Source organism: Triticum aestivum, chromosome 1B (genome assembly GCF_018294505.1).
Source record: "Triticum aestivum cultivar Chinese Spring chromosome 1B, IWGSC CS RefSeq v2.1, whole genome shotgun sequence".
Taxonomy (NCBI): Eukaryota; Viridiplantae; Streptophyta; class Magnoliopsida; order Poales; family Poaceae; genus Triticum; species Triticum aestivum.
In genome coordinates this window covers 247970160-247980343 of record NC_057795.1, presented here as the reverse complement: position 1 = coordinate 247980343, position 10184 = coordinate 247970160, and positions in this window count along the sequence as shown.

Sequence of the window (10184 nt, the reverse complement as noted above, 5' to 3'; positions counted from 1 at the left end):
CAGAATTGTTTTGATCTACTTGTCACGGACGTGATGCCTATATACATGATCATGCCAAGATAATCTCATAACTATGCACTTTTCTATCAATTGCTCGACAGTAATTTGTTCACCCACCGTAATACTTATGCTATCTTGAGAGAAGCCACTAGTGAAACCTATGGCCCCCGGGTCTATCTTTTATCATATAAGTTTCCCATCTACTTTTATTTGCATCTTTACTTTCCAATCTATATCATAAAAATACCAAAAATATTTATCTTATCTTATTATCTCTATCAGATCTCACTTTCACAAGTTACCGTGAAGGGATTGACAACCCCTTTATCCCGTTGGTTGTGAGGTTCTTGTTTGTTTGTGTTGGTATGAGGGACTTATGTGTAGCCTCCTACTGGATTGATACCTTGGTTCTCAAAAACTGAGGGAAATACTTACGCTACTTTGCTGCATCACCTTTCCTCTTCAAGGGAAAACCAACGCAGTGCTCAAGAGGTAGCAAGAAGGATTTCTGGCGCCGGTGCCGGGGAGGTCTTCGCTCAAGTCAAGACACACCAAGTACCCATCACAAACTCATCTCCCTCGCATTACATTATTTGCCATTTGCCTCTCATTTTTCTCTCCCCCACTTTACCCTTGCCGTTTTATTCGCCCTCTCTTTTCCGTTCGCCTGTCTTTTTCGCTTGCCTCTTGTGTGCCTGTTTGCCCATATGGCTTTGCCTAAGAACGTTGATCTTCATCTTAAAAGGTTGGAAGAGATTGAATTAAACATTAGAAGCTTTATGACATTACAATCTGAGCACAATAATTTCTTTAGAAACGAGCGTAAAGAACAAAAAAGCTTTATGGGTTACATGAATAAAGAGCTTGATGATATGTCTAAGGAATTTTATGGTTTGAAATCTCAGATTGCTCGTCTTGAAAAATCTATAGCCCAAATTTCCGATAAGTAAGCCACTTTAGTTAATAAGATGGCTGCCAAACCAGAAGGGTTAGATGAAAATAATGATGAAGATCTAAAAGTTATTGATGTGTCTCCTATTAAATCTTTGTTTTGCAATATGAATCTTGATAATGATGGGACTGGAGATGAGTCAACTTTAGTTAAAATGCGTCCCAATGATAAGGAGTTTTTAGATCTTGATGCTAAATTTAGTAAATGTGGGATTGGAGAGGTCAAAACTTTACATAGCAATGAACCCACTATTTTGGATTTCAAGGAATTTAATTATGATAATTGTTCTTTAATAGGTTATATTTCCTTGTTGCAATCCGTGTTGAATTCTCCTCACGCTTATAGTCAAAATAAAGCTTTTACCCAACATATCGTTGATACTTTGATGCAATCTTATGAGGAAAAACTTGAATTGGAAGTTTCTATACCTAGAAAACTTTATGATGAGTGGGAACCTACTATAAAAATTAAAATTAAAGATCATGAATGCTATGCTTTGTGTGATTTGGGTGCTAGTGTTTCCACGATTCCAAAAACTTTATGTGATGTGCTAGATTTCCGTGATTTTGATAATAGCTCTTTAAACTTGCACCTTGCGGATTCCACTATTATGAGACCTATGGGAAGGATTAATGATTTCATATTGTTGCAAATAGGAATTATGTGCCCGTAGATTTTATTGTTCTTGATATAGATTGCAATTTTTCATGTCCTATTATTCTTGGTAGACCTTTCCTTAGAACGATTGGTGCAATTATTGATATGAAGGAAGGAAATATTAGATTCCAATTTCCATTAAGGAAAGGCATGGAACACTTTCCTAGGAACAAAGTCAAATTACCTTATGAATCTATTATGCGAGCCACTTATGAGTTGAATACCAAAGATGGCAATACTTAGATCTATTCTCGCTTTTATGCCTAGCTAGGGGCATTAAACGATAACACTTGTTGGGAGGCAACCCAATTTTGTTTTTGTTTCTTGCTTTTTGCTTCTGTTTAGTAATAAATAAATCATCTAGCCTCTGTTTAGATGTGGTTTTATGTTTTAATTAGTGTTTGTGCCAAGTAGAACCTATAGGATCATCTTGGGTGATAGTTAATTTGATTCTGCTGAAAAACAGAAACTTCTGCGTACACGGAAATAATTTTAATAAATCACTGAAACGTGCTTCTGAGTTGATTCTTTTTGAAGTAGATCAATAGAAAAATTTAATAGGACTTCCTATTTTGTTAGGATTTTTATAGTTCCATAAGTATTCGAAAGTTACAGATTGCTAAAGACTGTTCTGTTTTTGGCAGATTCTGTTTTTCGTGTGTTGTTTGCTTATTTTGATGCATCTATGGCTAGTATCTGGGGGTATGAACCATAGAGAAGTTGTAATACAGTAGGTTTAACACAAATAAAAATAAAGAATGAGTTAATTATAGTACATTATGTGGTGGTTTTTCTTTCTTGCACTAACGGAGCTCATGAGATTTCCTGTTGAGTTTTGTGTTGTGAAGTTCTCAAGTTTTGGGTAAAGATTTGATGGACTATGGAATAAGAAGTGGAAAGAGCCTAAGCTTGGGGATGCCCATGGAACCCCAAGATAATCCAAGGATAACCAAAAGCCTAAGCTTGGGTATGCCCTGGAAGGCATCCCCTCTTTCGTCTTTGTCTATCGGTAACTTCACTTGGAGCTATATTTTTATTCACCACATGATATGTGTTTTGCTTGGAGCGTCTTGTATGATATGAATCTTTGCTTTTTAGTTTACCACAATCATCCTTTCTTTACACACCTTTTGGAAGAGACACACAAGATTCGGAATTTATTAGAATACTCTATGTGCTTCACTTATATCTTTTGAGCTAGATAGTTTTGCTCTAGTGCTTCACTTATACTTTTTAGAGCACGGCGGTGGCTTGATTTTGTAGAAATTGTTGATCTCTCATGCTTCACTTATATTATTTTGAGAGTCTTTTAGAACATCATGGTATTTTCTATGGTTATAAAATTGGTCCTATAATGATGAGCATCCAAGTTGGGTATAATAAAAACTATCATAGGAAGTGAATTTGATGCTATGATCAATTTGATGCTTGATAATTGTTTTGAGATATAAAGGTGGTAATATTAGAGTCATGCTAGTTGGGTAATTGTTAATTTAAGGAATACTTGTGTTGAATTTGGCAAGTCCCGTAGCATGCACGTATGGTAAAAGTTGTGTAACAAATTTATTGCATGGAGTGCTCTTTTGAGTGCCTTCCTTATGTGTGGAGGTCGGGGGCGCGCGATGGTTAACTCCTACCAACCTCCCCCTAGGAGCATGCGTAGTAGTACTTTGCTTCGAGGTCTAATAAAACTTTTGCAATAAGTATATGAGTTCTTTATGACTAATGTGAGTCCATGGATTATATACACTCTTACCTTTCCATCATTGCTAGCCTCTTCGGTACCGTGCATTGCCCTTTCTCACCTTGAGAGTTGGTGCAAACTTCGCCAGTGCATCCAAACCCCGTGATACGATACGCTCTATCACACATAAACCTCCTTATATCTTCCTCAAAACATCCACCATACCTACCTATTATGGCATTTCCATAGTCATTCCGAGATATATTGCCATGCAACTTTCTACCGTTCCGTTTATCATGACACGCATCATCATTGTCATATTGCCTTACATGATCATGTAGTTGACATCATATTTGTGGGAAAGCCACCATGCATAATTTTTCATACATGTCACTCTTGATTCATTGCCCATCCAGATACACCGCCGGAGGCATTCATATAGAGTCATATCTTGTTCTAGTTTTGAGTTGTAATTCATGAGTTGTAAATAAATAGAAGTGTGATGATCATCGTTATTAGAGCATTGTCCCTTATAAAAAAAGAAAGGCCAAAAAAGGCCAAAGGAAAAAAGGAAGGCCAAAAAAAAGAAAAAAAAAGAAAGGCCCAAAATAAAATAAAAAAGGGGGACAATGTTACTATCCTTTTCCACACTTGTGCTTCAAAGTAGCACCATGTTCTTCATATAGAGAGTCTCTTATGTTGTCACTTTCATATACTAGTGGGAATTTTTCATTATAAAACTTGGCTTGTATATTCCGACGAGGGGCTTCCTCAAAATGCCCTAGGTCTTCATGAGCAAGCAAGTTGGATGCACACCCACTTAGTTTCTTTTGTTGAGCTTTCATACATTTATAGCTCTAGTGCATCCGTTGCATGTCAATCGCTACTCCTCATGTTGACATCAATTGATGGGCATCTCCATAGCCCGTTGATTAGCCTCGTCAATGTGAGACTTTCTCCTTTTTTGTCTTCTCCACACAACCTCCATCATCATATTCTATTCCACCCATAGTGCTATATCCATGGCTCACGCTCATGTATTGCATGAGAGTTGAAAAAAGCTGAAGCGCGTTAAAAAGTATGAACCAATTGCTTGGCTGAAACCGGGGTTGTGCATGATGGGAGTATATTGTGTGATGAAAATGAAACATAGCCTAACTATATGATTTTGTAGGGATGAACTTTCTTTAGCCATGTTATTTTAAGAAGACATGATTGCTTAGTTAGTATGCTTGAAGTATTACTATTTCTTATGTCAATATGAACTTTTATTTTGAATCATTTGGATCTGAACATTCATGCCACAATAAAGAAAATTACATTGGTAATTATTCTAGGTAGCATTCCACATCAAAATTTTTGTTTTTGTCATTTACCTACTCGAGGATGTCAAGGGATTTAGCTTGGGGATGCTTGATACGTCTCCAACGTATCTATAATTCTTGATTATTCCATGCTATTATATTACCCATTTTGGATGTTTATGGGCTTTACTTTACACTTTTATATCATTTTTGGGACTAACCTACTAACCGGAGGCCCAGCCCGAATAGCTGTTTTTTGCCTATTTCAGTGTTTCGAAGAAAAGGAATATCAAACGGAGTCCAAACGGAATGAAACCTTCGGGAGCGATCTTTTTGGAGCAAACGCAATCTAGGAGACTTGGAGTGGACGTCAAGCAGCAGACGAGGAAGCCACGAGGCAAGAGGGCGCGCCCTAGGGGGGTGTGCCCCCCCCCTCGTGGGCCCCTCGTGGCTCAATGGACCTACCTGCTTCGCCTATATATATATATATCCACGTACCCTGAAAACATCCAGGAGCACCACGAAAAACAATTTCCAACGCCGCAACCTTCTGTATCCGCGAGATCCCATCTTGGAGCTTTCGCCGACGCTCCATCGGAGGGGCAATCGACCACGGAGGGCCTCTACATCATCTCCAAGGCCTCTCTGATGAGTTGTGAGTATTTTATCATAGACCTTCGGGTCCATAGTTATTAGCTAGATGGCTTCTTCTCTCTCTTTGAATCTCAATACAAAGTTCTCCTCGATCTTCTTGAAGATCTATTCGATGCAACTCTTTTTGCGGTGTGTTTCTCGAGATCCGATGAATTGTGGGTTTATGATCAAGTTTATCTATGAGAAATATTTGAATCTCCTCTAAATTCTTTTATGTATGATTGGTTATCTTTGCAAGTCTCTTCGAATTATCAGTTTTGTTTGTCCTACTAGATTGATCTTTCTTGCAATGGGAGAAGTGCTTAGCTTTGGGTACAATCTTGCGGTGTCCTTTCCGAGTGACAGCAGGGGCACCAAGGCACGTATTGTATTGTTGCCATCGAGGATAAAAAGATGGGGTTTATATCATATAGCATGAGTTTATCCCTCTACATCATGTCATCTTTCTTAATGTGTTACTCTGTTCTTCATGAACTTAATACTCTAGATGCGGGCAGGAGTCGGTCGATGTGTGGAGTAATAGTAGTAGATGCAGAATCGTTTCGATCTACTTATCACAGACATGATGCCTATATGCATGATCATGCCTTGATAATCTCATAACTATGCACTTTTCTATCAATTGCTTGACAGTAATTTGTTGACCCACCGTAATACTTATGCTATCTTGAGAGAAGCCACTAGTGAAACCTATGGCCCCCGGGTCTATCTTTTATCATATAAGTTTCCCATCTACTTTTATTTGCATCTTTACTTTCCAATCTATGTCATAAAAATACCAAAAATATTTATCTTATCTTATTATCTCTATCAGATCTCACTTTCGCAAGTTACCATGAAGGGATTGACAACCCCTTTATCGCATTGGTTGCGAGGTTCTTGTTTGTTTGTGTAGGTACGAGGGACTTCTATGGAGCCTCCTACTGGATTGATACCTTGGTTCTCAAAAACTTAGGGAAATACTTACGCTACTTTGCTGCATCACCCTTTCCTCTTCAAGGGAAAACCAACGCAGTGATTAAGAGGTAGCACATGGCATGGGCGCGACACTCAAAGGTGCGGGCGTAATACATGGCCGCCTGGAGATCCTGGGGTCCCCGAAGCTCCACGTCAACGTGGATGTGATCCGGAAGGCCACCGACGAAGAGGTCGGCCTGCTGCTGCACCGTCACGCCCGACACATGGCACGCCAGGGCTTGAAAATGGTCGGTGAAGTCCTGCACCATGGAGGTGAAAGGTAGGCGGCCGAGCTCTGCCAAGCGGCTCTCGCAGATTGGATGCCCAAAACGAAGGAGGCAGAGCTCGCGGAAGCGCTCCCAAGGGGGCAGGTTGCCCTCATCCTGCTCGAGAGCGTAGTACCAGGTCTGTGCCGCACTGCGGAGGTGGTAAGAGGCGAGCTAGGTACGCTCCGATGCGAGGGTGCGCTGCCTGCGAAAGAACTGGTCACACTGGTTGAGCCAGTTGAGGGGGTCCTCCGTGCCGTCATAAGTGGCAAAGTCAATTTTAGCGAACCGCCGCGGTGTTTGGGTCGGGGCACTGTGTCCAACTGGTTCGGAGGTGCGGAGCAGCGAGGCTTGCAGCGCCTGGTCGGAGTACCCCGGGTAGGGCCCCATGGAGCCAGATGGCCCGCCGAACCGCAAGGACGGAGTTGGCTGTTCCGGAGCCGTGGTGTAGATTGGCAGTGGCGAAGATCCGGCTGCCCAAGCCGATATTGGCGACGGGGATGGCGGGAACCGTATCTGCTATATCGGCAGGCCGGCCGGTGCGGGTGACGGCAGGCCGGAGCTTGGAAGAGGTAGCGCCTGGAGTTGCAGCAGCTGCTGGCCAGGAGCCGTGGCGGCAGACGGCGACCAGTGCGGCCAGAGGGGGGGCCGCGGGTGGGGGCGGCTGCAGTTGCAACATCTATGGCGTTGGCCAGCTGGGGTGCCCCTAGGGATGGCAATGGGGCCCCATACCCCCAAACACATGCGATTTCATCTATTAGGGGGTGGGGACGGGCGAAAAGCTTCCCCATGGGGATATTTACTAAACTAATTTATTCCCCGTAGAGTAAAACAGGGATGGGGATGATATTCTATTCCCCATACCCAATACCCATCGGGATCTGCTTTCTAACTATGACATTATTGTCAACCTTAAAATATTCACAAACAAACTTGTGAAAACAAAAAAACTCCGAAGAAAACCTTAAACCTAACCCACGTCCTCACCTCAGCTGCCACCATAACCAAGAAGTCGGTACAATTTAGATCGATATTAGCAGAACACGAACAACACAATTTATATTTCTTTATTATAGTATGTCATATTATGTATATGAGCATTTGTTTATGGGGATGGGGACCCTAATGGGGCCCCGTTCCCTAGTGGGTCATGGGTATGGGGAAAATTATCCCAGTCATGTAAATGGGGATGGGATGGGATGATGGGGAATGGATGGGGATGGGGATGTTCTAGGTATACCCACAGGGGATTGTCCCCATTGCCATCCCTAGGTGCCCCGCCTAGAACGGCAGCAGCGGTGGCCCGCTCAGTGCAGGGACGCCTTGGGAGAGCCACATCAGTGGGGGATGGCTATAGGCGGTGGTCGTCGCAGCCGGCGGAGGCGCGGGAGGGCTGGCCAAGTACAGGCGGATGCCCTGGACGGCCGTCATGAGATCCCACAAGGTGCTGATGACTTCTTCCAGCGTAAAGACGGTGGGTGAGGACGCAGCGGGGTGACCGGGACCAGCGGGATTGCCCCGTCGGTGCTGATGGTCGCCTGCAGAGTGGAGGTGGTTGGCAGCTGCGGCGTTGGCGATGAAGACGACATGATCGATCCCGAGTCTCTGGATACCAAATTGGTAGAACCCAGGGTCCTACCGGACCTGCTCCTTAGGTTGTAGGGGAAGACAGGAGGTTGCCGGGGGCAAGGACGCGGCGGCCGGTGTGTGGGCACCATCGCAATCGGGAGGAAGGGCGGCTGCGAGAGAGAGAGAGAGAGAGAGAGAGAGAGTGATGAGGACATGACTACCTTGGATATGACCAAAAATATTGCATATATGCATATTTGTCAGGTGATTTCTAGTGCAAACTATTCAATAATCTATTTATGTTATCCAGAACAAAAATACTTCACACACTTTTGTGTTTTGTCTAATTGCAGGTGTATGGGACATTTGTACAATCCACATATGAAGATAAGGAAGAAAGAGATGTTTATTTGCTGTCCAACAAGTTCTCTCACGTCACTTTTGGCCCAAGAGAAGATAGAGTCCAAGTCTCTCACGTTCTGGATTCAGATTCGGACTGCACAGACATACCTGACTCAAAACGCACACAAGTTTTTCATACGGACTCCGAATTGGGTGATTCTTTTTTTGTTGGAAACTAGATTTCGTGCACTTTCCAACCCAATTGGAATCACCTTCAAATTCGTCCGGAGCGTTGAGTTGTGGACGAAACAATCTGATGCTGCAGCAGAATCCGAGTCAAACTACAAGTCCAAAGGTGTTACATCACCTCCACTTGGGCCCATTGGCCTTGTACGACCTAGATTTAGTTTTAGGCTGCCTTGGGACGTCCTCCCACCTCCTTGGCCGCCACCCCTTGCTCCTATATAAGTAGATCCATCTAGTAGCTTTTCCTGGGGATTTGTTTAGTTAAAAGTTAGCCATTGCAACTTCGTGTACTTCGTTTGTGTCCAACGACCAGACCAAGACCGCTTACGGATCCCCACCATTATCAATACCTCATATATATTTGCAATATTCAGATTGCTTTATCATATTCTTGCTCGTTCTTCGATTGCTTGCAGGAATAGACCTTCGTGGTCAGGCTGACCGTGCTTCCGGCATCGTCAGTAACCTCAGGAGATTGGTTTAGCGATTGCTAAGGCGCAACGTCGTGCACGTTTGTAATCGGATCGTCAAAGTCGTCTCCACCAAATCGATAGTTATCATCTCATCGAAAGATCGGGACACCCCCGCCTCTATCAGAGAGAGAGAGAGAGAGAGAGAGAGAGAGAGAGAGAGAGGTGCGGCTAGGGTTTAGGGTCCGGCTCCTCTGGGAGCCGGGCAATATATTATTCTTATTGCTTGATCTCAAAATAGTCTTACAGCTAGTATATATAACCGTGATTCTAAAAATAAGATAACTTGTGGGCCAAGCCCCTAACTAAACCTGCCTGGTGGGCCTCCTACAGACATAAGTCTGCCCGGTCATAACATATTGTGTATGACACGATGGGGACACAAATTGAGCATGTAAGTATATGGCACATCAATAGCATGTATGTTCACGGAGAGCATATGGTGCATACAAGTATTGGGATCATGCAATGAATGGGATGGATCAAAATCTCCTAAAATGTATGAGGAAACTATGGGGGTCTCCTCATGAGCAATATCGGAAACATCATATGGAGAAAATGGACAACATCCAAAACAATGCATATCCGAAGCTAGGTGGTCATGGCATGTCATATGAGATAAATGATACAAAGGGAGCATATCAATATCATCACAATAATAACAAATGCCAATAACCAAGGGCTTGTCATCTATGCCATATGTGCAAATTGGGTTTATTTTAATGGCATATGCATAGTCACTATGAAGAGATTGCAAATAAGACATATGGTTGATCTCATGCATAGCATATGACAAGTCAAGCGGATTATCAAACATGATGTGACCTAAAGAATTGTCACAAGAAATACTTTGTAACATGGCATCACAACTAAGAGACTCCACATGAGAAACATCATACTCATCATAAATGGGCAAATCATCGCATGGGGAAATCATACTAGCATGAAGGATGGTACTAGGTTGATCAACATCATGCAAGCAATTAGTGTCAAGAATGTCCACTAGTGGGACTAGAGCGTCACCATCACCTATGATACCGTTCTCATTCCACTCGTGTGGTGTAGGTGTTGGATATCGGGTTC